Source organism: Myotis daubentonii, chromosome 18 (assembly GCF_963259705.1).
Source record: "Myotis daubentonii chromosome 18, mMyoDau2.1, whole genome shotgun sequence".
Taxonomy (NCBI): domain Eukaryota; kingdom Metazoa; phylum Chordata; class Mammalia; order Chiroptera; family Vespertilionidae; genus Myotis; species Myotis daubentonii.
In genome coordinates this window covers 2,885,268-2,909,399 of record NC_081857.1, presented here as the reverse complement: position 1 = coordinate 2,909,399, position 24,132 = coordinate 2,885,268, and the positions used below count along the sequence as shown (strand labels likewise).

General features: G+C 56.8%; 1 protein-coding gene, 1 long non-coding RNA gene and 1 other non-coding gene across 4 annotated transcripts in view; 1 reads left to right on the top strand and 2 right to left on the bottom strand.

Annotated features, from left to right (window-relative positions):
• The window catches only part of LMX1A (LIM homeobox transcription factor 1 alpha), a 119,920-nt gene that overhangs the window by 26,595 nt on the left and 69,193 nt on the right, over positions 1–24,132 (top strand). The gene's annotated exons all lie outside the window — the stretch shown is intronic.
• Positions 1–24,132, bottom strand: part of LOC132220664 (uncharacterized) — a 747,794-nt gene that overhangs the window by 700,494 nt on the left and 23,168 nt on the right. The window lies entirely within an intron of this gene.
• LOC132221500 (U6 spliceosomal RNA) lies at positions 4,142–4,247 on the bottom strand. Its single transcript, XR_009450029.1, has one exon. It is a non-coding gene; the product is annotated as a U6 spliceosomal RNA (small nuclear RNA).

Here is a 24,132-nt window from a genome sequence, read left to right as displayed (position 1 = left end):
GGTCAGGCCTGGGCCTCCTGATTGGAGAGGACCATCCCTGGGGGAGGAGCCGGAGGAGTTCCAGGTCAGGCCTGGGCCTCCTGATTGGAGAGGACCATCCCTGGGGGAGGAGCCAGAGGAGTTCCAGGTCAGACCTGGGCCTCCTGATTGGAGAGGACCATCCCTAGGGGAGGAGCCGGAGGAGTTCCAGGTCAGACCTGGGCCTCCTGATTGGAGAGGACCATCCCTGGGGGAGGAGCCAGAGGAGTTCCAGGTCAGACCTGGGCCTCCTGATTGGAGAGGACCATCCCTAGGGGAGGAGCCGGAGGAGTTCCAGGTCAGACCTGGGCCTCCTGATTGGAGAGGACCATCCCTGGGGGAGGAGCCAGAGGAGTTCCAGGTCAGACCTGGGCCTCCTGATTGGAGAGGACCATCCCTGGGGGAGGAGCCGGAGGAGTTCCAGCACAGGGCACAGCACTGAAGACATGGAGTTAGAATTAGGAATTTGTGTTCCAGTGTAAGAGGTACAGCTTAGGACATGGTTACATGTGGATTGAAAAGTCAGGGAAGACAAGGGTGGGAATCATTGGAAAAGGGCTTTCAAAGTCTATGTGTTAAGGAAACATGTGGGTGATCATCATCATCATGATCAAGATCACATAACATGGTTACATTTGAACCATTTTCAGGTGTACGGTCAGTGGCTTTCAGTCCACTCCCAGTGTCCTGCTGCCAACCCTGCCATCTCATTCCAGATCATTTCCGCCATCCCCAAAGGAAACCCTGTGCCCAGTCAGCAGACGCTCCTTTGCCCCTTTCCCCACACCCTGGAAAACATGCCTCTGGGCATTTGCCTACTCTGGGTATTCCATCACATGGAATTATACAGCATGTGAGCTTCCATGTTGGGCTTCTTTCACGTAGAATATTTCCAAGCTTTGTGCCTACTGTGGCATAGTGAATGTTTCATTCCTTTTCGTGGGTAAATGCTATTCCATTGTGTGGATAGACCACACTGTGGTTTCCATTCATCAGTAGATGGACATGTGGGTTGTTTCCGTCTTTGGCTACTACGAATAAGACTGCAGTGAATATTCATGCACACAGTTTGTTTGAACACTGGTTCTAATTCTCCTGGGTACATGCCTGGGGGTGGAATTGCTGGGTCATGGGGCAATTTTGTGCTTAACTTTGAGGCACGGCCCAGCTACTGTCCCCAGCGGCTCTGGCATCGTCGCCTCCCACCCGCAGGATGTGCGGTGCCAGTTCCCTCCATCCTCACTAGCACCTGCTGTCTTCCACTGCCTTTTGATTGTATCCTCCCCGGGGGTGTGAAGAGGCATCTCGTTGTGGCTTTGACTGAGTTTTCCTGAGGACTGGCCACGTTGAGAATCCTTTCCTGTGCGTGTTGGCCATTTGTCTGTCTTCTCTGGAGAAGTGTCTGTTCAAGTCCTTTGCCATCTTTCAATTGTGTGTTTCATCTTTTGGTGGTTGAATTGTAAGAGCCGTGGTATATTCTGGACAGTAGACCTTCATCAGTTACACTATTTGCAAATATTTTCTCCCATTCTATGGGTTGTCTCTTCATTTTCTGGATCCCGCCTTTTGATGCACAGAAGTTTTTAGTTTTGATGATGTCTAATTATCTGCTTTTCTAACTTTAAAACAAGGGGCCCCCAGGGCTGAGTGTTGAGATGTTGTCATGGTCAGAGATGTGCTTACCTTTGTTAAGGTCTTAAAAATATAAAGACAATAAAAATCGTTCGTGACCCACTGGTCACAGGTCACTCCTCAGTCTTCTGTCTTTCTAGACATTTTCTTCCCTTTATTCACGTGTGTTTCTGCGGGTCTGCCTTTTCTCTCTTTATTTTTTATTTATTATTTTTTATAAAATAAATTTTTATTGATTTCAGAGAGGAAGGAAGAGGAGAGGGAGATAGAAACATAAATGATGAGATGGGATCGTTGACCGGCTGCCTTCTGCAGGATTGGGAATTGAGCCTGCAACCCGGGCATGTGCCCCAACCAGGAATCCAGTCATGACCTCCTGGTTCATAGGTCAGTGCTCAACCACTGAGCCACTGCAGCTGAGCAACTTTATTTATTCTTATGAATATTTTCATTGACATTATGTTGTGAACATTTTTCCATATTAGTCTTTGAAAGTATGGTTTTATTGGTTATGAAACTTGATAGCATCATTTGCTTAACCATTTATATTACTGTAATTACTTAGGTGACCTTCCTGATAATACATATTTCATTACCTCTTGGGTTACTTCCTTGGATTACATGGTATAAATATACTAACATTGTTTAAGGTTCTCGAGGATTCTTTCTTTCCTCCTTCCTCTATTTTTTTCTTTATTTTTCCCTTTCTTTCCCTTCCTCCCTGTCTCTCTCCCCCCCTCCTTCCCTCCCCCCTCCCCTTTCATCTCGGCAGGTTGATATATCAGTGATTTCTGTTGGGAGCCATGCTAAGCTGGGGCAGGGCCTCAACCGTGATTGGCGAGGGTTCAAGGACATCACAAAGGGGCATTACTTTGATGACCTTCCCTGCCGGCTCAGGTGTGGTCACAGGGCAGTTCCGTGGCCCTGGCCTCTCACCCTCGTGGTTTGCGGGCCCCTGGGCAGGCGCTCCCTTTGGAGAGTGCGCCCGGGCAGGCAGTCCTTTGCTCCCTCGCACCTCTGGGCCTGGATCACGGATCAGGGAGGTGTTTTCCACCTGCTGTGCCTCTCCTCCCAACCAGGCATGTGCTGAAGGGACAGCTGCATACTGTAGGGTGGTGGTTGTTGTTTGTTGTTTGCTGAAATGGTTCTTGGATTTGTTTCTATTTTTTCTGGAGAAATAGTTACTAAATTGCTGGCCTTGCTCACTGCTCCTTGCTGCTCTCTCTAGTCCTTCCCGAGCGTGACCCGTTCTGACTAGCTGCAGCAGTAACCCATCCAGCCCACCGGTTCAGGGTCCCCGTCCTGCCTCTGCTTCCCAGATGCGTCCCTCGCCCAGAGCAGGCGGCAAAGGCCTGGCTTCTGCCCGTACTTTAGGGAAAGGTTCTGTGCTACATATTTCCAGTGTTAGGATGCCATGGGTATTAAGTTACCTTACCGATTTAATGCAACGTTTTCAAGGAGCAACAATAAACAAAAGGCAGGCTTGCTTTGTTTGCTGAAATAGAGACCTGTTCTGTGCACCTTCTGAAGGTTCTCCCAGCTGGTACTGTGCGTGCACAGGTGGTGTCGGAGGTCTTCTCCTTGGCCTTATTCACCATCTAAAAACGGCTTTTGTTTTTTAAAGCAGCTTTAGGTTCTCAGAACAATTGAGAAGAAGGCACAGAGATTTCCCATACCCCCCCTGCCTGGCTCTCTCCACACCCCCAGCCGAGGGGACCCCTGTTAGAACTGGTGAACCGACGTGGACACATTGGGGTTCACTCTGTGTTGTACACTCTGTGGGTCCAGACACATGTGTAATGGCGGGTGTCACCATTCTAGGAGGTTCCTGCCCTGACACTTTCTGTGCTCTGCCGCTCACCCCCATCCCATTAACCTCTGGCAGCCACGGACCCTTTACTGTCCCCTTCGCGTCGCCTTTCCCAGAGCGTCACACCCTCGGAATCACACGGCGTGCAGTCTCCTCAGACTGGTTCCCTTCACTCCGCAACACGCATTTCCGTTTCCTCACGCGCTTTCCTGGCTTGTCGCTCACTTCTCCTTGGCATTGAGCGCACCCACTGTCTGGATGGACCCGCTTCCCACTCACCGACGGAAGGACAGCTTGCTTGCTTCCAAGTGCTGGCGGTCACACAGCTGCTGTAAAACCTCCGCGTGGATGCAGACCTTTATATCTCTCAGTGAGGTGGCATCGTCATCATCATAATTCAACATGTTCTTTAAAAAATTCTTTAAAAATCCTCACCTGAGGATATAGTTTCCATTGATATTTAGAGAGAGTGAAAGGAAGGGAGGAGGGGGAGAGAGAAAGAGAAAAACATGGGTGTGAGAGAGACACAAGGATTGGTTGCCTCCTGCATGGGGCTGGGTTTCTAACCTGCAATGGAGGCTCATGTCCTTGACTGGGAATTGAACCTGAGACCCTTTGGTCTGTGGACTGATGCTCTAACCACTGAACAACCAGCCAGGGACCACATATTACTTTTTTTTTTAAATTATGGAACGCTTCACTAATTTGCATGTCATCCTTGTGCAGGGTTATGCCAATCTTCTCTGTATCATTCCAGTTTTAGTAGTTGTGCTGCCGAAGCGAGCACCCCCATTTACTTTTAAGGGTTATTCCTAGATAGTGTCTGCAGTGAATAAAATCCCTCTTTCTACCATAAGTTTTGTTGCTAACATCATAGAGAAACTATCAATTTTTACATATGACATTGTGTCTACATTTTATTGAACCTTTTAATTTTAAGAGTTCTTTTGTTGCTCTCTTGGCTTTATTAATTTTCAAATAATGACCATTTGCCATTCTTCTCAGCAGGTTTATGTTGGTGTCTGTTTTTTTTTTTTTCCAGATAGGACTCTTCAGTATTCAGGTGGTGGAGATAATAGGGAATGTTCCTATCTTCTCCCTGGATTTTAAGGAGAAATGGTGCCTTTCGATTTTTTAAGTTTGACGTTGGCTGTAGGTTGAAGATTAATTTCTTTTCATGTTAAGCAATAGCTCTATTTCCTAATAAGAGATTGGTAGGCATTGGTGTGTGTGTGTGTGTGTGTGTGTGTGTGTGTGTGTGTGTGTGAGAGAGAGAGAGAGAGAGAGAGAGAGAGAGAGAGAGAGAGATCTCAGCTGCATTACACTCAGCTTCAGGTACAGAAAGCCCAGATACCCTGCCTGGGGCGGGTAAACGAAGGGGTTTGTTTCTCCAAGTGATGTCTGCATGGGCAGAAGAAATGGGTTGGCTCCTCAAAGCCATCGGCTTTCTGTGTTCCTCGTCCCCATCCTCAGCTCCAGGCCCGCGTCTTCCTTCTCTCCATCCTCAGCTCCAGGCCCGCGTCTTCCTTCTGTCCATCCTCAGCTCCAGGCCTGCGTCTTCCTTCTGTCCATCCTCAGCTCCAGGCCCATGTCTTCCTCGTCCCCATCCTCAGCCCCAGGCCCGCGTCTTCCTTCTGTCCATCCTCAGCCCCAGGCCCATGTCTTCCTCGTCCCCATCCTCAGCTCCAGGCCCGCGTCTTCCTTCTCTCCATCCTCAGCCCCAGGCCTGCGTCTTCCTTCTGTCCATCCTCAGCCCCAGGCCCATGTCTTCCTCGTCCCCATCCTCAGCTCCAGGCCCGCGTCTTCCTTCTGTCCATCCTCAGCCCCAGGCCCATGTCTTCCTTCTGTCCATCCTCAGCTCCAGGCCCGCGTCTTCCTTCTGTCCATCCTCAGCCCCAGGCCCGCGTCTTCCTTCTGTCCATCCTCAGCCCCAGGCCCGCGTCTTCCTTCTGTCCATCCTCAGCCCCAGGCCCGCGTCTTCCTTCTGTCCATCCTGAGCTCCAGGCCCATGTCTTCCTCGTCCCCATCCTCAGCTCCAGGCCCGCGTCTTCCTTCTCTCCATCCTCAGCCCCAGGCCTGCGTCTTCCTTCTCTCCATCCTCAGCCCCAGGCCCATGTCTTCCTTCTGTCCATCCTCAGCTCCAGGCCCGCGTCTTCCTTCTGTCCATCCTCAGCTCCAGGCCCGCGTCTTCCTTCTCTCCATCCTCAGCTCCAGGCCTGCGTCTTCCTTCTGTCCATCCTCAGCCCAAGGCCCGCGTCTTCCTTCTGTCCATCCTCAGCGCCAGGCCCGCGTCTTCCTTCTGTCCATCCTCAGCTCCAGGCCCGCGTCTTCCTTCTGTCCATCCTCAGCTCCAGGCCCATGTCTTCCTCGTCCCCATCCTCAGCCCCAGGCCCGCGTCTTCCTTCTCTCCATCCTCAGCTCCAGGCCCGCGTCTTCCTTCTCTCCATCCTCAGCTCCAGGCCCGCGTCTTCCTTCTCTCCATCCTCAGCTCCAGGCCCGCGTCTTCCTTCTCTCCATCCTCAGCTCCAGGCCCGCGTCTTCCTTCTGTCCATCCTCAGCTCCAGGCCCGCGTCTTCCTTCTGTCCATCCTCAGCTCCAGGCCTGCGTCTTCCTTCTGTCCATCCTCAGCCCCAGGCCCGCGCCTTCCTTCTGTCCATCCTCAGCCCCAGGCCCGCGTCTTCCTTCTGTCCATCCTCAGCCCCAGGCCCGCGTCTTCCTTCTGTCCATCCTCAGCCCCAGGCCCGCGTCTTCCTTCTGTCCATCCTCAGCCCCAGGCCCGCGTCTTCCTTCTGTCCATCCTGAGCTCCAGGCCCATGTCTTCCTCGTCCCCATCCTCAGCTCCAGGCCCGCGTCTTCCTTCTCTCCATCCTCAGCCCCAGGCCTGCGTCTTCCTTCTCTCCATCCTCAGCCCCAGGCCCATGTCTTCCTTCTGTCCATCCTCAGCTCCAGGCCCGCGTCTTCCTTCTGTCCATCCTCAGCTCCAGGCCCGCGTCTTCCTTCTCTCCATCCTCAGCTCCAGGCCTGCGTCTTCCTTCTGTCCATCCTCAGCCCAAGGCCCGCGTCTTCCTTCTGTCCATCCTCAGCGCCAGGCCCGCGTCTTCCTTCTGTCCATCCTCAGCTCCAGGCCCGCGTCTTCCTTCTGTCCATCCTCAGCTCCAGGCCCATGTCTTCCTCGTCCCCATCCTCAGCCCCAGGCCCGCGTCTTCCTTCTGTCCATCCTCAGCTCCAGGCCCGCGTCTTCCTTCTCTCCATCCTCAGCTCCAGGCCCGCGTCTTCCTTCTGTCCATCCTCAGCTCCAGGCCCGCGTCTTCCTTCTCTCCATCCTCAGCTCCAGGCCCGCGTCTTCCTTCTGTCCATCCTCAGCTCCAGGCCTGCGTCTTCCTTCTGTCCATCCTCAGCCCCAGGCCCGCGTCTTCCTTCTGTCCATCCTCAGCCCCAGGCCCGCGCCTTCCTTCTGTCCATCCTCAGCCCCAGGCCCGCGTCTTCCTTCTGTCCATCCTCAGCCCCAGGCCCGCGTCTTCCTTCTGTCCATCCTCAGCCCCAGGCCCGCGTCTTCCTTCTGTCCATCCTCAGCCCCAGGCCCGCGTCTTCCTTCTGTCCATCCTGAGCTCCAGGCCCATGTCTTCCTCGTCCCCATCCTCAGCTCCAGGCCCGCGTCTTCCTTCTCTCCATCCTCAGCCCCAGGCCTGCGTCTTCCTTCTCTCCATCCTCAGCCCCAGGCCCATGTCTTCCTTCTGTCCATCCTCAGCTCCAGGCCCGCGTCTTCCTTCTGTCCATCCTCAGCTCCAGGCCCGCGTCTTCCTTCTCTCCATCCTCAGCTCCAGGCCTGCGTCTTCCTTCTGTCCATCCTCAGCCCAAGGCCCGCGTCTTCCTTCTGTCCATCCTCAGCGCCAGGCCCGCGTCTTCCTTCTGTCCATCCTCAGCTCCAGGCCCGCGTCTTCCTTCTGTCCATCCTCAGCTCCAGGCCCATGTCTTCCTCGTCCCCATCCTCAGCCCCAGGCCCGCGTCTTCCTTCTCTCCATCCTCAGCTCCAGGCCCGCGTCTTCCTTCTCTCCATCCTCAGCTCCAGGCCCGCGTCTTCCTTCTGTCCATCCTCAGCCCCAGGCCCGCGTCTTCCTTCTGTCCATCCTCAGCCCCAGGCCCGCGTCTTCCTTCTGTCCATCCTCAGCCCCAGGCCCGCGTCTTCCTTCTGTCCATCCTCAGCTCCAGGCCCGCGTCTTCCTTCTGTCCATCCTCAGCTCCAGGCCCGCGTCTTCCTTCTCTCCATCCTCAGCTCCAGGCCCGCGTCTTCCTTCTCTCCATCCTCAGCCCCAGGCCCGCGTCTTCCTTCTGTCCATCCTCAGCCCCAGGCCCGCGTCTTCCTTCTGTACATCCTCAGCCCCAGGCCCTCGTCTTCCTTCTGTCCATCCTCAGCCCCAGGCCCCAGTCTTCCTTCTCTCCATCCTCAGCCCCAGGCCCGCGTCTTCCTTCTGTACATCCTCAGCCCCAGGCCCGCGTCTTCCTTCTGTCCATCCTCAGCTCCAGGCCCGCGTCTTCCTTCTCTCCATCCTCAGCTCCAGGCCCAAGTCTTCCTTCTCTCCATCCTCAGCTCCAGGCCCAAGTCTTCCTTCTGTCCATCCTCAGCTCCAGGCCCAAGTCTTCCTTATGTCCATCCTCAGCTCCAGGCCTGCGTCTTCCTTCTCTCCATCCTCAGCTCCAGGGCCAAGTCTTCCTTCTGTCCATCCTCAGCTCCAGGCCCGCGTCTTCCTTCTGTCCATCCTCAGCTCCAGGCCCAGATTCTCATGGCCAAAATGATGGTGCAGCCCAGCCTCCCAACCCCATCCCAGCAGGAAGAAGAGGGCAGGAGCTAAGGTGAGGGGCAGAGGGCCTCAGGGTCCCAGCAGCGGAGTGTGCTTCTCTTCAGGCGGCTCTCCAGGAGCCACCCAGGCCCTTCCACTCACATCTCCTTCAGGGCACACAGCCCCGGGGGCCGTGGTTTGAGAGCAGGGCCTGCGGATGTGGGTGCGTTAGCCGCCTGCAGCCTCAGCCCCTGGTGGAGGCAAAGGGCTTGGAGCCCTGCAGAAGGAGAGGACCTAACTCCTTAGCAGACACTCTGCTGGTTGTCTGTGATTTCGGACTTAACCTCTTGACCCTCAGTGACCGTGTGAGTCACTTAACCTCTCTGCTCTCGGGCTGCCTGGAGGGGCTGTGGTGCAGATCCCCAGGGGCTCTAGTCGAATTTCTGCTTTTGCAATTGGATTTTTTCTTTGGTTAATGAGTAACTGCCCTTTGGCCTGATTTTTATGGGGCTGTTATTAAATTACTTCTGCTTGAACACAGCCGTCAGGTGAGCAGGATGTGGCAGAGGTGGCGCGTGGATGCTGTTAGCAACAGGAATGCTGCTTCTTCACAAGGAAGTAGGAACAGGCGACGAGGAGAAAGCCCAAAGTCACCTCCACTCCCCGGTGGGCAGGGGGCGGGGATACGGAGCCTGCTGTTCGAGCGCCCCGTCCACGGTGCACACCGCTGTGCCTACCTCTCGGCCTGCGGGGAAGGGCAGCGTCTTGCTGTGTGTCTTGTTGGGAGAAGCACCCTCCCTCAGCTGCTTTTGTGGCGACTATTAATTGCTTCCTGAGTTGATGCCACGTAAATAAAGCAGTTGCCAGGGAGTGAATTACCAGCGGATAAGTGGGGGGTCATTAATGTACTGTTGACCCTGAACCCGAGGATGACGTGAGGGCGGCATGAGCTCTCGGGAAATTTTCCAGAGCCCACTTCAGCGGGAGGTGATGTGTTTTAAATCCCCTGTAATGCACCCAGGGAATCAAATGAGATAATAGTTTGCAGAAATCTCTGGGCCGGGAGCCCCGCTCAGCAGTGGACCCGGGGTTGTCACCCTCAGGCTTAGCGGTGCCTGTGCCGGGTGGGACCGGACGGCTGTTTCCCCCCAGGTGGTGGACGCCGACCCAGCGCCCGAGTGCCGGTGTGCCGCACCCCTGCGTCCCGAGTTCTTAGGGCTATTTTGTATTAATAAGTAACTTCCAATTCTGCCGTGTCCTGAAGCGCGAGATTTTAGCTAGACTGAGAGGGTGGGGTCAGTATGTAGGTGTATTGATGCCGCTGCCTCCCAGCTCTCCTCCAGGGAAACCCAGGTGCGCTCCGCCGGTGCCTGGGGCATGTGCTAGCGGCGTGGGGCATGTGCTAGCGGCGTGGGGCATGTGCTAGCGGTGTGGGGCATGTGCTAGCGGCGTGGGGCATGTGCTAGCGGTGTGGGGCATGTGCTAGCGGCGTGGGGCATGTGCTAGCGGTGTGGGGCATGTGCTAGCGGTGTGGGGGTGCCTTCTGTGGATTTTGACAGGAGGAATGGGAACTATTTGGGGTGCGTCTCTTCACAGCCCTCTCCTGAGCAGGGTCCGCAGTTCAGAGCACCTGTGGAAGAGCAGAGTAACTAACCGGGGAGGGTCCCCATGTCTGATGTGTGCGGGTACCATGTGTGTGTGCGGGTACTGTGTGTGTGTGTGTGTGAGTACTGTGTGTGCGGGTACTGTGTGTGTGTGTGTGTGTGCGTGTGTGCGGGTACCGTGTGTGTGTGTGTGTGTGTGTGCGGGTACTGTCTCTGTGTGTGTGTGTGTGCGGGTACTGTGTGTGTGTGTGCGGGTACTGTGTGTGTGTGTGCGGGTACTGTGTGTGTGTGTGCGCGTGCGGGTACTGTGTATGTGTGTGTGCATGCGGGTACTGTGTGTGTGTGTGCGCGTGCGGGTACTGTGTGTGTGTGTGTGCGTGCGGGTACTGTGTGTGTGTGTGTGTGTGTGTGCGTGTGCGCGCGGGTACTGTGTATGTGTGTGTGTGTGTCCGGGTACTATGTGTGTGTGGGGGGCACTGTGTGTGTGTGTTTGTGTGCGGGTACTATGTGTGTGTGTGGGGCACTGTGTGTGTGTGTGGCACTGTGTGTGTGTGTGTGTGTGTGTGTGTGTGCGTGTGCGGGTACTATGTGTATGTGGGGGGGCACTGTGTGTGTGTGGGGGCACTGTGTGTGTGTTTGTGTGCGGGTACTATGTGTGTGTGGGGGGGATTGTGTTCAGAACTATGTGAACAAACTCAGTTTTCGGCATTTTAAGTATCAGTTGCACAAATGCTCCTATTGGGGTCGTCGCGGTTTTGCTCTCTCCTAGTTGTTACAGACTCCTTTTCAGGGACCTGCTCCTGCGCAGAGCGTGGCCTGGTCCTGTGGCCGGTGGGGCCTTGCTGGGGTCACCCTGCCCCCGTGGAAGGTGCTGACCCCGGAGCTGTGCTCACGCTCTCCCTTCTGCATTTCCTTCTTTCCTCGTGTTCGAGGGCCCGGACATGCGCTCCGCCACCAGCTTCCCTGTGACGCAGGCACCCCTGGGCCCGGCGTCCACGGGCACCACCTGTGCGGCGGGCCAGGCACGGTGAGGCAGCCCCGCTCCGGCTGCCACCCGCCAGGACCTTGACGGTGTGCAGCTGCTTCTGGAGTGGCTCGGCCTCTGCCGTCATCCGGTCTCCACACAGAATTCCGACCTCTCTCCTGGCCTGACTCCCCCGCCCTGCTCTCTGCTCTCCGCAGCCGGAGGGAGAGCCGTGGCCTCCTGCGTGGCCTCCGAGGCTGCCATGTGCCCCAGGGCCAGGCCCGGCCGCAGTGGCCAGTTCCAGAGCGCTGGTTCCGGGCGGGAGCTGGAGCTCATCTCCGCCCCGGGCCCGAAGCAGCCTTTCCTCCCCCTCATCCGTGCCCCCGCCAGCGGCTCTCAGAGCAAGTTCCTGGGCTGGGAGGGCCAGGACCGGCCCTGCACTGCAGTGTGTGCCTGCCTCTCTCAGACCCGTGTTCTCTCTCTCCCTTCACACACACACACACACACACACACACACACACACACACACACACGAAAAAACCATGGTGGCTAAGCCTCCCACTGAGAGAGAAAACAGTCCTTCTACAGCGAGGGTGTCTGTCGGCTGACGGCCGGACTCTGATCCCGGCCCCTGCTGCGGAGACAGCCAGTGGGTCCTCTCCGGACAGTGTCTGAGGCCGCCCCCGGAGAGCCAGCCCGGGCCACCAGGACCTCAGGGCTCAGAGCCTGGGCGCCCCGTGAGGCCTGTTTCAGGCAACACCTTGGTGCGGAGCGGCTTTCAGCCACTGGGCACGGCCGTCCAGGCGAGGGCAGGGTGTCCGGAGGGTGCCAGGCGTGCCGGGCTCTGCGCCTCGGTGGTGGCTGAGTCCTGCCAGGGCCCTCCCGGCCGCAGGGTCCGGCTGAGGCAGGACTGCGTCGGACCAACACGTCCGGGGGACGAGGAGTTAGCTCACCGTGTTGGCTTAGGGACCAAATGCAAGATGACGGGGATAATTTCCTCTCTGCTGGCCCCTTAGCTGCAGCGATTTATTGCGACCTTCCTCCGTGATGCCAGTTAAGCTGCGCTCACACACTTCAAAGCGCGGGGCAGCGCGATTTCCTGCGCCGTGTCCCTGGGCGCTGAGCCAAGGCTGGAGCCAGGGCAGGCGGGGAGTGGGCTTCTCCCGGGCGTTCCTGGTTAGTGTGGGCGCGGGGAGCTCGGGGAGAGCGAGGAGGTGGCCTCCCGGGACAGCGTGAGGGGGGAGAGGGCTCCGGACAGAGATAGTGGGACTCGGCCTCACCAGGAGGGACAGCAGTGGGACTCCAGGATGGCTTTTCTCAGGCAGGTGTCTGACCGGCCACTTAACCTGGCAGGAGACAGGACGGGGCTGAGGCGCCAGCCCGCGGGGAGCCGCTGGGGCCGATCTCCAGGGCGCCTGCCGTGATCCCTGCGCTTCCAACAGCGGAAGATGGCCCACGGACCACCAGCTGCGGCTGCGCCCTCGCTGGTCTGGTCATTGTCGTAGTGACGGGGAGTCTGGTGCGTGGACGGGCGGCGGCTGGGCTGCTGAGGGGTGGGAGCGGCTCTGCTTCGGGCGGGAGCTCCTGGAAGTCTGGGTGGAGGCCATGGTGTGTGTGCTGTATCTTCAAGCAGAGACTAAGGAGAAGAGGGAGCGAGTCCTCGGACTGAGAGGTAGAAACATAAAGGAATTGGAAGAAAATATCGTTTCTAAAAGGTAGAGGCAAAACAGGAAGAAATAAAACGAGGAGAAGGAGAAGCCGAGACACAGCAGGTGAACAAATGATGGGGACCAGCGGGAAAGGGCAGCCTGTTCCCTAACACGGGGCCCCTCGCCCCCTGCCCCTCGTCTGGTCTGAAACCAGGAGAGGAGGCCTGGAGACGTCACTGCAGAGCCACGCGCCTCCCACAGGCGCCAGCGTGAGAACAAGTCCTCGAGACGTTTGAAGCCTCCTGACCGTAGAGGCAGGCTCGGCGAATGTCTGTCTCCCTTTCCACCCCTGCCTGGAACTGCTCTGAGCTCAGGAACCCACCCACGGTGAGCCCCCTGTGACCTCCCCCCACGCGGCTGAGCAGCCTGGCCTCTCAGGAGGTGGCAGCTTGTGGAGGTGCCACTGCCTCGGGTGGACGCTGAGGCCGCTCCTGCTTGCTGTCGCCCCTCCTCAGTGGGGCCAGGGCTGGCCGGGTTCTAGCACCTCCACTCGCTGCCTTGTCACCTCGGCTGCCCAGTGCAGTCCTGGTTTCTGAGGGCAGCTGGGGACAGGGCCATGGAGGGACCCTCCTGTGACGCTGGCCGTCTCCCGAGATTTTCCAAAGAGAGCTTGCCCAGGGGCCTTCCTGTGGTGACCGAGGCGGGTGGGGCATGGGGCTCGATGCTCAGGCCCCTGGCTCCTTCCCTGTGTGGCCCCGTATGTGGGCTTTGTCCTTTCACGGCAGTCTAAGCTGCTATCGGCCGTCCTCTCTGCAATAGCTGCTCCCGACCCCGTCTGCTCAGGCCTATGGCAGGACAGCTGCCCCCAGTCACCAGCCCTGGGGCCCGGGGCCATCTTTGGTGCTTTCTTCAAACCCCACCCACACTTTTGTAAATAGTCAGAAACTCAATGATCCAACACAACCACAACCACAACCCCAGCCACAGCCACAGCTACAGCCACAGCTACAGCCACAGCCACAACCCCAGCCATAGCCACAGCCACAGACACAGCCACAGCCACAACCGCAGCCATAGCCACAGACACAGACACAGCCACAACCCCAGCCATAGCCACAGACACAGACACAGCCACAGCCACAACCCCAGCCATAGCCACAGACACAGACACAGCCACAGCCACAACCCCAGCCACAGCCACAGCCCCAACCGTAGCCACAGCCACAGCCCCAACCCCACCCACAGACACAGACACAAACACATCCCCAGCCCTTGCCCCAGCCCCAACCACAGCCACAGCCCCAACCCCAACAATAGCCACAGCCACAACCACAACCCCAGCCACAACCCCAACCCCAACCACAGCCACTACCCCAGCCACAGCCACAGCCACAGCCACAACCCCAGCCACAACCCCAGCCACAGCCACAACCCCAGCCACAGCCACAACCCCAGCCACAGCCACAACCCCAACCCCAACCACAGCCACAACCCCAGCCACAGCCACAGCCACAGCCACAAGCACAGGAGAGGATACGTGTGTGACTGAGTATGAAGTTGGTCATTTCCACATGTCATGCGTGTGGCTGGTGCTCTGCCGTTGTGTCTGACGTGCTGCAGTGTGCACGGCAGGGTGGGTGGAGTAAGGAGCCAGGGAGGTGGCTCTCTAGGGTAGGGTGTGTGTGCCAGTGACATGAGCCACCCGGCATCGGGCTGGGGCAGGGTGGCTTCCAGGAGTGTGGACTGTGTGGTCTCCCGGAGCCCTGTGCTCAGAAGGGCCCCAGGGTTGGTTTAAATTTCTGCTGCCCCAACTTAATAGTTCTTAAATTATTAATTAACAATTAATTTAAATGATTAAGGATGGAATTTTCCATAATTTAATATTATTATTAAACTAGAGGCCCGTTGCACGAAGAGATTCACGCAATAGGCCTTCCCTTCCCCTGGCTGCCAGCACCGTTTTCCTCCAGCACCCGGGACCTGGGCCTTCGCTCCGGCTGGAGCCTTCAGTCTTCGCTCCGTCACTTTGCCCCTTCATATGCAAATTAACCGCCATCTTGGTTGGGTTAATTTGCATACTCTCCTGATTGGCTGGTGAGGATAGCAGAGGGACAGTTAATTTACATGTTTGTCTATTATTAGGTAAGATTATAATTTTTTTTTTAAGATTGTAATTCTTAATTTTTAGGAAAGGACCCTGCGTTTTCCCTTTCTCACGGGGTCCCTTAGATTCCGCTGGTCCTGCCGGGATGGACTTGCATGGACCATCTATTGCCACCTGGCGTCAGCTGGGCATGAGCAGTCTCGGGCCGTGATGGGCGCTAGAAGGTCCTTGACGAACGACGCTGCTCAGGGGACTGGTGTCCTGGTGCACAGCCTCTCTGAAGGAGCTAGCGAGCAGCAGTTGGAAGAGAATTCTCTGTATTTGTTCAGTTCCCTTTTCTCCACCAAATCTGAACACAAGTTCCCACCATGTCCTGCCTCCCCCCACCCCTCCAGCCCCGGAGGCAGTGGCAGGAGCCATAGCAGTGGTGTGTTTGCTGAGGCTCTGCAGTTGGCGGGGCTCAGCAGGGATGGCTGGTTGCTTCTGAAGCCCTGTCATCCCAGGGGCTCAGTGGGGACAGATGGTCTGTTTCCATGGTAACTCACACACGTGCCTGGCAAGTTGGTCCTGGCTCTTGCCTGGGATCTCGGCTGGGCTGTGGCTGGGGGTTTGGGCCCTGTCCCTGTCGGCCTGTTCACGGGCTGCTTGAGCTTCCTTATGGCATGGCGGCCGGCCCAGGATACAGGAAGTGGAAGCTGCCAGTCTTAGCACCTGGGCCCTGAAACTGGCACAGCCTGAATCTGTCCCTTCTCCCTCGCACCCCCGCCCAGATTCACGGTGAGGGACACAGTCAACGACTGCGATGGTCAGATATCTTTAATCATTTAAAGTTTAATGCGTCCCGGTAAGCACACCTGATGTATATGGAGAAGCTAAGGCAGGAGTGCAGTGGAATCTACGAGCAACAGGTGCTGGGCTCCATGCCTCGCAGCCCCTGGCCTCCAGAGCAGCTCCGTCCAGCCTGGCACGCTGCCGTCCGCACAGCTAACATGGAGCAGCAGCCCCTCTCTGTCCTCGGGCACGTTTCCCACTCAGAGACCTCAGCATAGTCATAAGGCAGGTGCCCAGCCCTTTAGAAACTGCTGGACTAGAGCCTAGGATTTGGAAAACAGGAAAACAGCAGACGTAGCGAGAGAAGTCGCTCTCCTCTGTCGTGTGGGTTAGGAATGTGGGGGCGTAGCAGTGCGTGCCACCTCCTCTTCTAGAGGGAAAGTGGGCAGCTCAGGGCCATCTGCTTGAGCGGCTCGCTGGTACCAGGGGTCCCCTTCTGGGTCACTTTGAGGCTATGGAGATTGAACGCTCTGGGAGCTCTCAGCCCTCATGAACGGCAGGCCCCCGGTGCCCTCTGAGAAGCTCCTGGGGGCCTGGGTCTCACAACGACAGCGCCTTCCCCTTTCCGGGAGCTGCAGCGGCGGGCGGGGCGGGGGCCTGACGACCACGGCTCACCTTGGCGGGAACCTCAGGGTAGCATCCCTCTGTCTGTCCCTCAGCCCAGCCCAGGGTGCGGCCTTGCCTTTTGATACAGTCTGGGGAAGAGGTCAGTGATCTTCAACATGGGGAGCATCTGGGCGCCTGGGGGTCTGGAGCCCCGTCCTGTGTCCAGGCCTGTCTGTTGGGGCCCGGCCGTGAAGGGCCCGGCAGGGGGTGGGGCCTCGGTGCCTGTGGGTGCCCTCACCCCGGGCGGGATTCTCCCGGGCTCGGGGATGTCCGGTGGTTCCAGAATCTACTTCACAGGAGGCTCCTTACCACACACACCCACAGGAAGCTGGGAACGGGCACAGAGGCGACCGGGCCAGACTGTCCTCATGCTGGAGGTCACCTTCACATGGTGTGAACCTCCAGGGAGGCGTGCGTCGCTCCGGGCCTGCGTGCCCCTCAGATGCGGGGGGAGGTTGGTTCCGACCACTCCGACTCCAGAGCCTTCCTCCGCAGAGGAGGGGGCCCAGGGAAAGAAAAGGTGGGTCCCCTTGATGGAAACGCTCAGATCTTGGGGTTCCGTTCCAGCTGCGTGTGGGATTGCAGAGAAGTCTTAAGCTTCTTGGCTGCGAGAATGGAAAGAAGTGGGAAGTCTGATAGAAACAGGCTCCAGATTTGGGGGACACCCCGGCAAGTGCCGTCCCCGTGCAGCTGTCCCGAGGACGTCGGTTCCCCACGGTGATTCTCGGAGGCATAGCAAGCACGCCTTCCTGAGCCGGCACAGAGCGCCCTTGGCACGCAGGTCCACAGCCCGAGCGGAACCGAGGGGCTGGCTCCCCACCCAGCTACCGCCATCCCACAGGGGACCTCAGGGCACCACCCACACACCCAGGGACCCTGACAGGGACCTGCACAACTCCCCAAGTATTCACTGAGGTAAGAACCGGAGCAGAGAGCAGGAACCGGGGAGGGAAGTGCGAGGCCACATCGGCACCTCGGCCCTGGGCGTGCAGGACCCCCGTGTGAACGCCTTCTGCACAGAGACCTGCCTTGTCCCCAGCCTGTGGGGGGGGGGCGGTGAGGATGTCCAGCCACTGCCACCTCTTGGGTGCCCTGTGATTCGGAGGGAGCAGCTTTGCGTTTTAATTCCCATCGTCAGAAAAGCTGATGAGTTTCTGTGAGTAGGAAACAAACGGGGTGCTTCTCGCTTGTTCTATGACTGACTGGAAGCACCCCGAGCCGGCCCATCCGGTGAGAGAGCTGAGCACAGGGGACAGAAAGTCTGGAAGGTAGAAGAGCCCAGCCTGGGTTGATAGCAAGTACCACGGTCCCCATCCCTGATGAAGAACTCGAGTGTATGCTGCACGAAGCCAGGACGCACAGGCCAGCGTCTCCGCCTTCAGGGAAGGGACCGCATCCAGAGTGTCTGACTGGCAGGGCCGCGGAGCGCAGCGACCTCTGTAGAGGTGGCTCATGGGTCTTCTTGGGCACTTGGCCGTGTCAGCCCCCACTGGCTTGGGGCTCCTCTCTGAGGAAGCTGCAGGGAGCCATACCGGGTTCACGTCCCCCCCAAGCTGAGTGGGAGCTGAACCTGCAGGAAGGATGGGGTGGGATGGGCCGGGGGCCGTCCAGGAAGAGGGGACGAAGGCACCATGCAGACAGTTGCTGCCGCTGTTGGATCCATGGCAGAGCCTGGGAGGGGGTCACGGTGCCCGTGCATCTCGGGCGAGAGGTGACAAATGAGCTGACAGGCCGCCCGCAGCCCCCCACCAGGACGTCCTGGGTTTGGCCACTGGGGGCTCTTGCTAGACAGAGGTGCCTTCCCTGCCAGGTTTTTGTTATTAAAGTTGATCCCCTGCATCAGAAAACAAGCCTTGGAAATCGACATCCAAGTGGGACTCGAGGCTCTCGGCAGCAGCGTGTGCCAAGGGGGGGTGGGGACGTGCGGCCGGCCCCGCTCGCATCCAGGAGCGAGCCCTCAGCATCATTCACGCTGTCAGGGCATCTCCGCGGTAATCACTTCCAAATGGCGGCGGCGTGGGGAAGGGGCTCCTCTCCAGTCGCCCAAGGAATGTCTCGACGCAGGACGGAAAGGGAGGTTTTTCCATGAGCGGCTCCTCTTTCCAAAGGGGACCAACCGGAGAATCTGAGACGCCCGTGAGCCTCTCCAAGCATCATCTATAATAATATCCACGTCCACAGAGCAGGGGAGGAGCCGCCTCCGGGCGGGGCAGGTCCCCCTGCTGAGCGGGAGGTGCTTCCAGGGCGCTGCACCCCCAGGAATGACACTGTGCGTCTCCGGAGGCCGAGGTTGCAGGGCTCTGTCCTTGGGCCTGGATTCCGTCTCCACAGGCCACAGCCACTCTCAGACACAGAGCCCGCTGTGAGCGTGGGGACCACACCCATATGGCCACTTGCAAACCACGTGGCTTTCATCAGCCACTGACCTTTCTGAGCCTTGATGGTCTTTCCTGTAAAATGGGGATGACGGCGAGCATTTTATAGAATTGTTGTGAGGACTAGACATACAACTTTTGGGAAAGTGTGAATCGTAGTAGGTACTTAGCGTAGTTTTTAAAAACAATGCTGAGGGAATTCGGTGTCTTTCCTATTTGACCTTGGAGGGTGGTCTTGCTGCCTTCCGTTCTGACCAGATGCATCACAGTGACCCATAGCCATTGTGCCAGGCGTGTCCGAGCTTTGCTGCTGGCACAGCTGTCTCACCTGCCCCTCGCCGCCCCTTACGCTCCTCCCTTCGCTGTCGCGGCGCCTGGACCGGGCTGTGGCCACATGGCTGGTGTGCCAGGCGTCCTGGGTGGGCTCTGCAGGGCGTCCAGTTCTCAAGTGCCGACTGCAGGTTCCAGGTGCCCTCTCTGCTCAGCCTCTGGCATTGGTCTGCGTTCGATGTTACAGGACCACGGAGGAGGGGGAGCAGCATGGGCGACACGGGGGGTGGCCTTCGCTGTCTTTTTTATAAGGCACCGTGTGCTGGGCTGAGAGGCTGTTTTCATTGAAGACCTGAGTCCAAATGTTGTTCAGACACAGCTGGTTGGACGAGGTACATGCTGGGACTGGTCAGGCCTCTTCTGGGTCCCGAGCCCGGCCAGGCTCCGTGGACGGGAGTGGAGGTGTGCGGTGCCCAGGCAGCTGCGGACTGGGGCGGATGGTTGTGAGGGGTGGAGAGGCCTGGAGGTCACGGGAATCAGCTGGAGTCCGCCAGCATCTTTACTATGTGTGTACGTGCTTGTGTGTACGTGCTGCGCACCGGCCAGAGCTCCTTCTGTGACAGGTGACCTGGGATGAGGCCTGGTGGCCGGTATTTATCTAAGACGCGGGCCCTTGGGCCTGGCTGAGCGGCGCTCCTGTCTTTATTTCTGTCTGGCACGGCGGCTCTCCGAGATTCTTGTGGACTGGCCATCAGGCTCTGGAGAGCCAGAGCCTGGAAGATGTAAGCCTTGTTGGAACCGGGGTTGGCAAGGCCTGGGCGGACGGAGGGATGAGGCCCCCGGTGGAGCTGGATGGATTTTGACATGGAAGTGGGAGCTCCCGCTCACGTCCTCCGTCTCTGCCTCCCGGTTAGCGTCCCTGTTTTCCCTGCACACCCAGCCGCGCCTGGCTGGTCAGAGGATGGATTTCCTACCATTTGTTTCACTGTCGCTTCTGGAAGGAGGAGGGAGGTGTGGCCGCCTGCCCCAGGCCCGATCCCCTCGCCGGAAGCCACAGGGAGCTCTCACCCCTCTGCGGTCTGCGCAGACCAGCGTCTGTGCCCACGGGGGGCACAGCAGGGTCGCCGTAGCATCGTGGGCTGAGCCCTCCCTCTCGCTCACCGTCCACTCTGTGTGCTGCCCGAGTGGGGCAGGGAGGAGGTGGGGTGACTGGAGTGGACATCCTGCTGATGGCAGGTGGTTGGGCAGAGGGGCCATTTCCATGAGGTGGGCGCCATTGCTGTTCCATTTCACAGATGAGGAAACCGAGGCTGGAGTGAAGCAGTTAGAAGGAGTGGAGCCTGGCTTCACCTCCATTCTGATCAGCTCCAGAACCACGCTTTGAACAAGAGTGTGGCAGTGTCTGCCTGTCCCCCTGCCCCCGGGGTCTGCACACCTGGGATGGGGCAGGGACAAGCTCTGCATTTTAAGAAAACAGCGGCTCACCCGATAGCACCCTCCGCGTGGCTGGAGAGAGCACCTTCCTGGCACTTTCCTCTAAGGGTCGGGACTTGTGGGGCGGTTATATATCCTCGTCACTGGGCAGCTTAGTGGGCAGTGAGTTTGCAAGAACGACTTTGCCAGAAATTCAGTAATATTGTTACCCTATTCATCTTGATACTCAGGTGAGAGCAGAAGCAACCTATGGACAATCGTGTGGCAAAGGCCTGGGGGTGAGGTGGGGTGCAGGGTGGAGAGGGTCAGGGCGGGGGAAAGGGGGCATCTGTGATACTTTCAACAATAAAGATTAAAAAAATAAAATAGAGCAAAAAAAATAAAGCAATGGGTAGTAGAGGAAATGGAAAGCGAGGACATGGAACCTCATGGACCAGAGGGTCAGGGGTCAATGTTTGAGCAGGTCCCAGACACCTCAGAGCCCCCTCTCTGTCAAGTACAGTGTGGGGAGCTGGGGCGGGGCGGCGGCGCCCGTGTCTCTGCTGTGTGGTCTGTGGTGTGGCCTCGGGCAGTCACCTCACTGTGGCGGAGCCAGCGTGGGCCTCCAGCTTCTCCGCGTGGAGGGAGATGAGTGGGGTCTGAGATCTCTGGGTGCCGCCTCCCCTGACTTGGTCCGGCCCCTCTTCCCCGAGAGCCATAACCAATCCGCACCTTGAGAAAGTCAGTGGCTTTCCAGGGATGAGTCACTGGGCAACTGCAGAGAACAAAGGAAGGAGGAAAAGGCGCTTGCATCTGTGTCCTCCCGTCCGTCCGTGTGGCCTGTGGCCTCCCACTGCGGGGCCTGGCTCTGTCCTGGAGAACCATCTTGGACCCTGGCTGTTGTTTCTGACACTGGGGGTCCATATTTAGCAAAGGGTTCTCACCTTTTTTTTTTTTTTTTAACACGAATTCCATCAGCTTGTCTGTGTCAACAGGGAGGAGGGACTTAGCAGGGTGTTGAGTAAGCAGAGAAGTTAGCAGGCATGAGCCAGGGTCTCCCAGGTCTGGCAGGCAGCCGTGTGTGCTGTTGTGTGGTGTGTGTGGTATGTGTGTGGTGTGTTTGTGTGGTGTGTGTGCTGTGTGCATGGTGTGTATGTGTGTGGTGTGTGGTGTGTATGTGCGTGGTGTGTGCATGGTGTGTGCATGTGTGTGGTGTGTGTGGTGTGTGTATGTGGTATGTGTGGTGTGTGTAGTGTGCGTGTGGTTTGGTGTGTGTGTGTGTGGTATGTGTGTGTGTGTGGTGTGTGTTTGGCATGTGCATGTGTGGTGTGTGGTGTGTGGTGTGTGTGGTGTGTGGTGTGTGTGGTATGTGCTGTGTGGTATGGGTGGTGTGTGTGGTATGTGGTGTGTGTGGTGTGCATGTACGTGTGTGGTGTGCATGTATATGCGTGTGGCATGTGGTATGTGTGGTATACGCGTGTGGTGTGCATGTATATGTGTGTGGTATGTGGTGTGTGTGGTGTGTATGTATGTGTATGTGTGGTGTGTGTTTGGTATGTGCGTGTGTTGTGTGTGCTATGTGCTGTGTGGTGGGCATGTATGTGTGTAGTGGTGTGTGGTGTGTATGTGGTGTCCATACATGTGTGTGGTGTTTGTGGTATATGTAGTGTGTGTGGTATATGTGGTGTGTGTGTGGTATGTGTTTGGTATGTGTGTGTATGGTGTGTGTGGTGTGTGTGGTATGTGGTGTGTGTGTGGTATGTGTGTGTGGTATGTGGTGTATGTGTGGTGTGTGTGTGTGGTGTGTGTGGTGTTTGTGTTTGTGCTACGTGGTGTGTGGTGTGATATGTGGTGTGTGTGGTATATGTGGTGTGTGTATGTGTGTGTGGTGTGTGGTATGTGGCGTGTATGTGTGGTATGTGTGGTGTGTGTTGGCATGTGTGTGGTGTGTTTATGTGTGCATGTGATATGTGGTATGTGTGTGGTATGTGTTTATGTGTGCATGTGGTATGTGGTATGTGTGTGATATGTGTGGTGTGCATGTATGGGTGTGTGGTGTATGTTTGCTATGTGCATGTGTGGTGTGTGTGTGTGGTGTGTGTGTGGTGTTTGTGTTTGTGCTACGTGGTGTGTGGTGTGATATGTGGTGTGTGTGGTATATGTGGTGTGTGTATGTGTGTGTGGTATGTGGCGTGTATGTGTGGTATGTATGGTGCGTGTTGGCATGTGTGTGGTGTGTTTATATGTGCATGTGATATGTGGTATGTGTGTGGTATGTGTTTATGTGTGCATGTGGTATGTGGTATGTGTGTATGTGTGGTGTGCATGTATGGGTGTGTGGTGTATGTTTGGTATGTGCATGTGTGGTGTGTGTGGTGTGTGGCGTGTGTGGTGTGTGTGGTATGTGGTGTGTGGTATGGGTGGTGTGTGTGGTGTGTGTGGTGTGTGGTGTGTGTGGTGTGCATGTATGTATGTGGTGTGCATATATATGTGTGTGGCATGTGGTATGTGTGGTATATGCATGTGGTGTGCATGTATGTGTGGTGTGTGGTGTGTGTGATGTGTGGTGTGCATATAGGTGTGTGGTGTGCATGTATATTCGTGTGGCATGTGGCATGTGTGGTATATGTGTGGTGTGCATGTATATGTGTGTGGTGTGTGGTGTGTGGTGTGTGGTGTGTATGTATGTATGCGTGTGGTGTGTTTGGCGTGTGCATGTGTGGTGTGTGTGGTATGTGTTGTGTGTGTGGTAAGTGGTGTGTGCTGTGTGTGGTGCGCATGTATGTGTGTGTGTAGTGTGTGTGTGTGGTGTGTGGTGTCCATACATGTGTGTGGTGTTTGTGGCATATGTAGTGTGTGTGGTATATGTGGTGTGTGTGTGTGTGGTATGTGTATTTGGTATGTACGTGTGTGGTGTGTGTGGTATGTGGTGTATGTGTGGTGTGTGGTGTGTGTGTGTGGTGTGCATGTATGGGTGTGTGGTGTGCATGTATGTGTGTATGGTGTTTGTGTGTGTGGTGTGTGTGGTGTGTGTGTGTGGTGTATGTGTGTGTGGTGTGTGGTGTGTGGTATGTGTTATGTGGTGTGCATGTATGTGTGTGTATGGTGTTTGTGTGTGTGGTGTGTGTGGTGTTTGTGTGTGTGGTGTGTGGTGTATGTGTGTGTGGTATGTGTGTTATGTGGTGTGCATGTATGTGTGTGTGGTGTGTGGTGTGTGTTATGTGGTGTGCAGGTATGTGTATGGTGTTTGTGTGTGTGGTGTGTTTATTGTGTGTGTGTGATGCATGTGTGTGTGGTGTGTGTGTTATGTGGTGTGCATGTATGTGTGTGTATGGTGTTTGTGTGTGGTGTGTATGGTGTGTATGGTGTGTGCTGTGTGTGTTATGTGGTGTGCATGTATGTGTGTGTATGGTGTTTGTGTGTGTGGTGTTTGTGTGTGGTGTGTGTGTGTGTGTGGTGTGTGTGTTATGTGGTGTGCATGTATGTGTGTGTATGGTGTTTGTGTGTGTGGTGTTGCAGTATTCATCCACACAGGTGCCAGGTGGGACCACAGGCAGGTGGTGGAGTGCCTGGTGGAAGTGGAGCCGAGGAGAATCCCTTGAAGGGGAAGGATATTAACGCGCCCCCGGGGTTCCCGCAGATGGCACGCGGTGGCTGCCCGGCCTCACCAGGCAGGGACTGTGTTAAGCTGGTCCTGCGAGTGGGCGGTTTCGTGCGATACATGCCTGTTTGCACGCGGGTGGCGAGGAGAGTCTTAGTCTGATTCCATTGTTAAGGAAAATAGAAATCTGGGCTGCAGTTCATTCTAGATCAGAACCCACTGCCCCAGCGACTCTCTCACCTCGGATGCCACCCAGGAGCTTCTCGGGTGAGCTGGCAGGTGTGACGTGCCTGCCGCCTGCCTGGCCTGTGGGCGGCCTGGGGCTGATTCTGGGACCAGGAGGACCCAGGGGTGGGGGGTGGAGATAGGGGGGTCTGGGCATTTCTACAATATTAGTGCTGTGTGAATAAAATGCAAATTACAACTGAGCAAAGGTGATGCCAATTTGTTTGTAGTTTCTCTCCCACACTGTTGCAG